Source organism: Solanum stenotomum, chromosome 7, assembly GCF_019186545.1.
Source record: "Solanum stenotomum isolate F172 chromosome 7, ASM1918654v1, whole genome shotgun sequence".
Lineage (NCBI taxonomy): Eukaryota > Viridiplantae > Streptophyta > Magnoliopsida > Solanales > Solanaceae > Solanum > Solanum stenotomum.
Genome location: NC_064288.1, coordinates 45,885,456 through 45,893,277, shown reverse-complemented (window position 1 = coordinate 45,893,277; position 7,822 = coordinate 45,885,456).

The window sequence follows — 7,822 nt, the reverse complement described above, 5'->3', positions numbered from 1 at the left end:
AATTTGTCTCATTTTAAAATATTTGTTCAAAAATTGTTACTCTAATTGATAGGGAGAAATGAAAGAAATGCATAGCAATTGAATTAATAGAGTAGTTTTTTGATAGCATTTAAATTGGGCATTGTCACGACCTAATTTGTCATGAGTGGCATCCACACTACACTCTTGGTGGGAGAATCAACTATCTACCAACACAAAAGCAATTAATCAACTTAAAACAACATTTTTAATAAATAAAACAAGTCTTTATATGAACCATCATCAAAATACTTGTGAAAACCCCCCATAAAACCTGAAAGTTGTATATCAAACATCTATAATGTAATCTAGAATATGGGCATGCAACCCGCAAACAAAAATAGTCTGGAAAATGAACCAAAGGAAAAAGAGGAATTCATAGTGTCTCGAAAAAACCATATCACTATTGATTCGGAAAGTGTTGGAGTCATAATTAAGGTTGCGAAGCAGCCGCCTAAATATGTCGTGTACTCAACAAAGAAAGAGCAAATATACTATCAATACACAAAATTCACAATGTATTGATAGGATCAACGATCAACTCCAGTTATACAAAATATGAACAGATAACCCAACTTAGTAAAATAGATAACATATAATTATAACCACAGTCAAAATCATAACCCAGACTCTTTGTTCTCATCCCGACTCAACATTCACAATAAAAATATCAACAACATTACAACAAAGCCAACCCAATTCACTCATGGAACCCATATACAAACAATCACATAGACTCGACGTGACTAACAGATAACCCGACACTAATAGCAGGTCTAATTTCGCGATAAGCCAAACCAAGGTATAATTAAGAGAGATAATCCGAGCCAACCATTAGTAACCTATATCGACTTGGTATATGAGCTAACCACATGGACATTTTGTACTAGGCGTGGTACCCGAGCCAACCGAATATGTATCAAGTGTGTACTCGATCCAACCAAGTGATATCATGTACCAGGCGTGGTACCCAAGCTAACTGTTAGTATGTACTAGGTGTGGTACCCGAGCCAACCGACAATCACACATCACAATGAATAAAATCACACTTATACCCCCAAAATAAACACATTCATTACATGAAATTGACAATAGACTAACATTTCAATTTATACTCCTTCTATTTTCCTAAGCATACACTATAAATGTAATACTAACGAAGCAGTTAGCAAACACATATAACATTAAACGAGAAACAAAACAATCATTATCTACCTTGAATCAAGTCTGAAATACTCTATTGAACCTGTGTTTCCCCCTTATTAAGATACCTAGCTTGTTCTTAGTCCACAAACAATCAATATAACACATAATTAGACCCGAATAATCTAAATACAACCGGATTAAATTCTAATCTCAAATCACATGCCAATTTAATAATATTCTTACCCAAACCAGGATTTTACCACCATTTAGTCCAACCAAAAGCGCACTCCCCTAATGTTATTACCATGGATTCTAAGGCTTAGTAATTGAATTACCAAGCTAGGGGAGTAATTTACTTACCTTTACGGGTGATTTCAATTAAAAAAATAGGTGAAAATTGTTCTAGATCGCCTCTGCACTTCTCCAAAACGTTCTTAGATGATAATGGGCGATATTTAGGAGTTTTCTGCATTTTTAGCGACTTACCCCGTTTAGTGGCTCAATCTCACTATAGTGGTGGTGCTATACCGGGATCTTCCGCTATAATGGAAATTAATCTGGGTTGTGTTAGTGGCATGTCATGTTGGGTTTTAAAGGCGTGAACATGAAATGAAGGGTTGTGACTTTGCCGAAAGGTTGTGATCTTTATGAAAGGTTGTGTCATTTCTAAAAGGTTGTAACCATTTGAAAGGTTGTGACCTTTCTAAAAGGTTGTCTTCTTTCCTAAGAGTTGTGACCTTTACCCTTTGTTGACTATAAATAGAGAAGATTTCTCTCATTTTTCCGCATCGAATTCTTTCCTTCTTTTGCATACATTTCTTACAAAACAAAATCGATCGATCGTGTCTGTGTGTATGATTCGTTGCTGTCATTTTGAGTTCGTTGAAATTATCGAAGTTTGAGGTACCGCTACTTCTTTAATGGTTAATCCGTTTTATCTTGGGAGGAATTAATTTGCAACCTCGGGTACTTGAGGGGATTAAATTTCTTAAGGACACAGTGACTTCTATGGACTCGGATAGTTCTTTGTGTTTTTCTTTTCATCTTTTATTATTTCTGGTTTGCTAATATGAATACATGAGATAACAAGCTTAAGAAATTTAATGTTGGTATTTTTTGTTGTAAGGAAATTACTTCTATTTTCTGAGTTCTTTTTATTGGGGAAAGAAAAAGAAGAAAAAGAGAATTATTTTATCATATGATAAAAGAGATTTGGGATGAATTAGTACTACTTTAATATCTTCGAGTATATTTTTTGTAGTAAGTTTTCCTTGGATGGGTAAGATTATTTTTATTTTCTTCCCAAGTGCATTCAAGCATTGCACCCCTTCAGTTTTCTTTTCAACGAGAAAAGTTATTTGTACATAAAGGCTAAGATGAACACTTTAATTTTTTCCCAATATTCTTGATTTTATGTAACTATGAGAAGAAGTAAATGAACATATGTTGCCTCCTAACAATATTTGAACATGAGTTTAGTTTCTTGTTGAAATTAAATGTCTTCTTGAGGAAAATAGGAATATGATGGAAACTGAGAAAAGGAAAAAAAAATTAGCAAGAAAAGTGACTTGCATGGAATTATCGTTGACAGATAGAATATAATTCAATGAGAGTAAAAATCAGGTTCTATCTTTATTTCCCTTCATTATTATTTTCTTTTTCTATCCTTTATAAGTTATTAAATTTATTTCATAAATGTTAGGATAGATGGTCATGTGATGATCTCAAAATATGTCTTTATTATTATTAATATGTATTTCTGTTTAGAGGAGGAAATATACAACTTTTGTAGTTTTCTACTCCATGTGAAATCTGATTGTGTTTGACTTTTGGAGATTTTTTTTTTACTCCTTTGATTTGAAGAATATAAGAACTTCACGAACAAATTAGATTGTGCATTAGTTTGAAGAATATAGAAACTTCACCAATATGTTAAATACTCTGTTTGAATGAATATTCTGACTTGAAGAGTACAAAATCTTTGTCAGAAATATTAAGGCTAAATGATTGAAAAAGATAAAATCTTCATCGTTAGCTCGAAACAGTGTTGTATTTGAGGTTTCTGGAGATTAAAACCTTTTTGGTTTACTACTCTGTCTGAATGTGAAACTGATTCGAAGAATAGTAAAACTTCATCAGAATTCAAGGTTCATTCGGTTAACGATTAGAAGAATATAAAACCTTCATCGTTAAACTAGAAACAAGTTGTATAAAGATTGAATCTTTATTGTTAGTATTCTAAATACTAACTGGTTTGTCTAGTTGTGACAAAACGGGAAAAAAATATTAGTGACATAAAATTGGTGATTTTTGTGCTTGCAATGGGTGTTTATAATTAAATCTCCAAAAGAAAGCCTCGTGTTTCCAATGTGTAAGCATGGAAAAAAATATGTGGAAAATAATTTCAAATACTTGAAAAATATTTTTGAGAACATATTTAAAATATGGGGGGTTCTTTACTTGTGATAAAAACAAAATTAGACTTGCTATCTAATTTAAATTTGAAAGTACAAGATATGAAATTTAATGACATTCTTGTATTATATTAACACACAAAATTCTTGGAGTATATTCGATATTGTGGACATTGAGTCTCTCTTTACTAGTTTATGATATGACTAGTATAAAACCACAAATTATATTACTCGTTCAAAAGAATTGTATTCTTTGATGAAAAAATTTCATTTAAAATATTGTGATTTTTCATGAAAAGGTATGTCTATTAAATTAATTTTTTTTTGTATAGACATGAACATTGGTGAAAAGTGATCTGTTATGTTTGTGTTGTAAAACAAACATTTGGGTCATATTGCCCTTATTGGACCGATGAGACTATGATCATGGGTAATTCTATAACAAATTGAATGTTATGGAAAGGTCCTTCTGAAAAGGACATATGGCAAGGTGTTGACTTTAAAACAATGTCTGTATTTGATAAAGTTATAAAAAGTAAAGAACAAAATATTTGTGGGAAAAGGTTATCTCACAGAAGGTCTTTTCAAACTTAGTATTTCTGTTTGTTCTTACTTGCTTGAATCAAATTGTTTGTGACATAAATGTTTGGGACATGTCAATTACAAAACCTTGCAAAAACTGATCAACTTAGATATTTTGCCTAACTTCTAGTGCAATAAATCAAAATGTCAAGTACGTGTTGTTGAAAGGAAGTTTAATATCTTAGAATTGATTTACAATGGCATTTGTGATATGAAGTCAACACCATCTCGTGGTGGCAAAAAGTGTTTCATAAATTTTATTAACAATTGCACTAGATATTGTTATGTTTATTTGCTGAATGGTAAGGATGAATCAATAGAAACATATTGGCCATATAAAACTGAAGTTGAAAATTAGTTGGATAAAAAGATTGTCATGATTAGAAGTGGTAGATATGGAGAATATGAATCTTCTTTTGCAGAAATATATTTGGAAAATGGAATATTCCATCAAATTACTGCACATTCTCACCTCAATCTAATGAAATTATTGACAGGAAAAAACCAAACTTTGAAGAAAATGTTGAATGTCCTATTTATAAGTTCAGGTTTACCACAAAAATTGTGGGGGGTGCTATCATTATATCAAAATAGAACAACAAAAATATTGTTTGTTCAGAAAGAGAGAAACAAAAAGTTTTGTTTGTTAGTAAAGGGAGTAACAATTTTTTTTTAAAAAAACTTTTGTTTGTTAAGAAAGAGAGCAACAGAAAGTTGTGTTTGTTCAGGCTTTGTTGTATCCTCATAGAGAATTGTTTGTCGTCCCTTAAAGTTTATACAAGCAATAACTCTTGAAAGAGAGTGATCAAACAATTTCCAATACAGTCTATTTCATATGAGAAATGGAAATGAGGGAACTATTCCCAAACGGGTCAAAATAGGACCTAAGACTTTGGATTGTATGTTCATTGGATATGCTACAAACAGTAAAACATGTCGATTTATGGTTCATAAATCCAAACCGTCGATAGTCAAGTAAAGGGTCTAAACGACCTTGGAAAGAACCAAATGAGAATATACTTAATATAGAGATTCAGAGGCGTAGTAAATGTCAATGGACAAATTACTTCCTTTGAGTTTGATTTTGTAACATTTATTCTTGAAAATGAGTCTCATAAATTCGAAGAAGATATGTCCTCTGTGGAATCATTCGTTTTGGAAAGAGGCTATCAATAGTAAGATAGATTCAATCTTGAGCAACCGTACTTGAGAGTTGGTTGATCTTCCTCCAAGAAATAAACCTTTGGGTTCAAAGTGGATCTACAAAAGGAAAAGAAAATTGATGAAACTATTGACAAATACAAAGCAAGTCTTGTTGTCATAGGCTTTAGACAATAAGAAAGCCTTGATTATTTTGTCACAAAATATCCACTAACTAGGATTACATCAATTCAGATGTTAATTGCATTAGTTGCGGTATATGGCCTTCAAATTCGTCAAAATGTATGTGACAACATTTTTTAAAAATGGAGAATAGGAGGAAGAAATTTACATGGAACAACTCGAGGGCTTTGTGGTTCCTGGTAAAGAAAAGAAAGTATGTATACTTGTTAAGTCACTTTGTGGACTAATAACAAGCGCCCAAATAATGATATGCGAAGTTTGACCAAACTATGTTGGCAAATGAATTCAAGATTAATGAATGTGATAAATGTTTTTACATTAAAGACACTCCAAATCACAAGGTCATTGTTTGTTTTTATGTTGATGACATGTAAATCATCAAAAGGGACATTTCTGACATAAATGCTACTAAGCATATGCTAGAAAGTAACTTCGATATGAAAGACATTGAAGTTACTGATCTGATTGAAAATGTACTTGACAAGTTCAAGCATTTGGATTTCAATATTGTCAAGACTTCAATAAATGTGAGTTTTGTACTTCAAAAGAATGAAGGGAAAAGTGACTCACAATTGGATTTTGCTAGAGTATTGAGAAGTATGATATATATCATGAAGTGTACGCGATCAGATATATCATGTGCTATTAGTAAACTGAGGCGGTTCACGAGTAATCTCAATCAAACTCATTAGATGACAGTGAAAATAGTTTTGGAGTATTTAAAACATACTTAAAAAACTATTGCTTTGCATTATAACTAATATTCAACAGTATTGGAAGAATATAGTGATGTAAATTGAATCACCAGATTAGATGAAGTAAAATCCACGAGTGAGTATGTATTTACTATTAGTGGAGGAGCAGTCTCTTGAAAATCTTCCAAACAGAAATGTATCTCTCACTTTACTATGAAAGTTTATCACTCTAGATAAGGCCGGCGAAGAAGTTGAATGACTCCAAAATTTCTTGAAAGATTTTTGGCTCAAACCTTTTAGCTCCAGTATGCATACACTGTGAGAGTTAATTTGCAATAGGTATGGCATGGAGCATGATGTATAACGGAAAGTCTCATCATATATGACGTAGACATAATATCGTTAGAGAACTACTCTCTAGTGAAATTATCATAATTGACTATGTAAAGTCAAAGGATAATGTGTCAGATCCACTTATAAAAGGCCTAACTAGAGAGGGAGTTGATAGATTATCAAAAGGAATGAGACTATGGCCGAGGATAAGTCATTGTGGCGGTAACTTTACCTAGAAGACTATAGATCCCAAGATCTAGGTTCAAGGAGATCAAACAACGTCATTGATGACGGTTTAACATTGTCAAAATATTTTTTATGGTCCATTCTCATGATAAGACAATGTTCAGTAACAAGGATAAATACATTATAACTTTTTAATGGTTTCTAAGTTTGATACAGGGTATATCAAATGGTGTATCTATGGGATAACACATTTAGAAATCACCTATGTAAGTGTGAAGTAAAACTCTTGAAGGAGAATCTGGTAAGGCCAGTTCTCTATGCACTTATAAACCAAGACGTGTTCATGGCTGAAACGAACAAAACAATGAGAACCAAAAACAGTTCAAGGGTTGATTGTGTGACTTATGTTGTCTAGGCATACACCAAAGCTCGACGGTTCAAAGATATCAAATCTATCGATTGACCGAGTATATCCGATGTATGTTCACTATGGAAAGTTCAAAGGGAAACCCACTTATCTAGATGCAATCAATCCTTACTTACGAATCACACAGTTTTTCATGCATATGTTTTAACAATAGTCATTCCCTATTCATGTGGGGGATTGTTGGGTTTTAAAGGCGTGAACATGAAATGAAGGGTTGTGACTTTGCCGAAGGGTTGTGACCGTTATGAAAGGTTGTGTCATTTCTAAAAGGTTGTGACCGTTTGAAAGGTTGTGTCTTTTCCAAAGTGTTGTGACCTTTCTGAAAGGTTGTCTTCTTTCCTAAGAGTTGTGACCTTTACCCTTTGTTGGCTATAAATAGAGAGGATTTCTCCCATTTTTCGGCATCGAATTCTTCCCTTCTTTTGCATACATTTCTTACAAAATAAAATCGATCGATCGTGTCTGTGTGTATGATTCGTTGTTGTCATTTTGAGTTCGTTGAAATTATTGAAGTTTGAGGTATCACTACTTCTTTAATGGTTAATCCGTTTTATTTTGGGAGGAATTAATCTGCAACCTCGGGTACTTGAGGGGATTAAATTTCTTAAGGACACACAGTAGGTTCTGTGGACTCGGATAGTTCTTTGTGTTTTTCTTTTCATCTTTTATTATTTTTG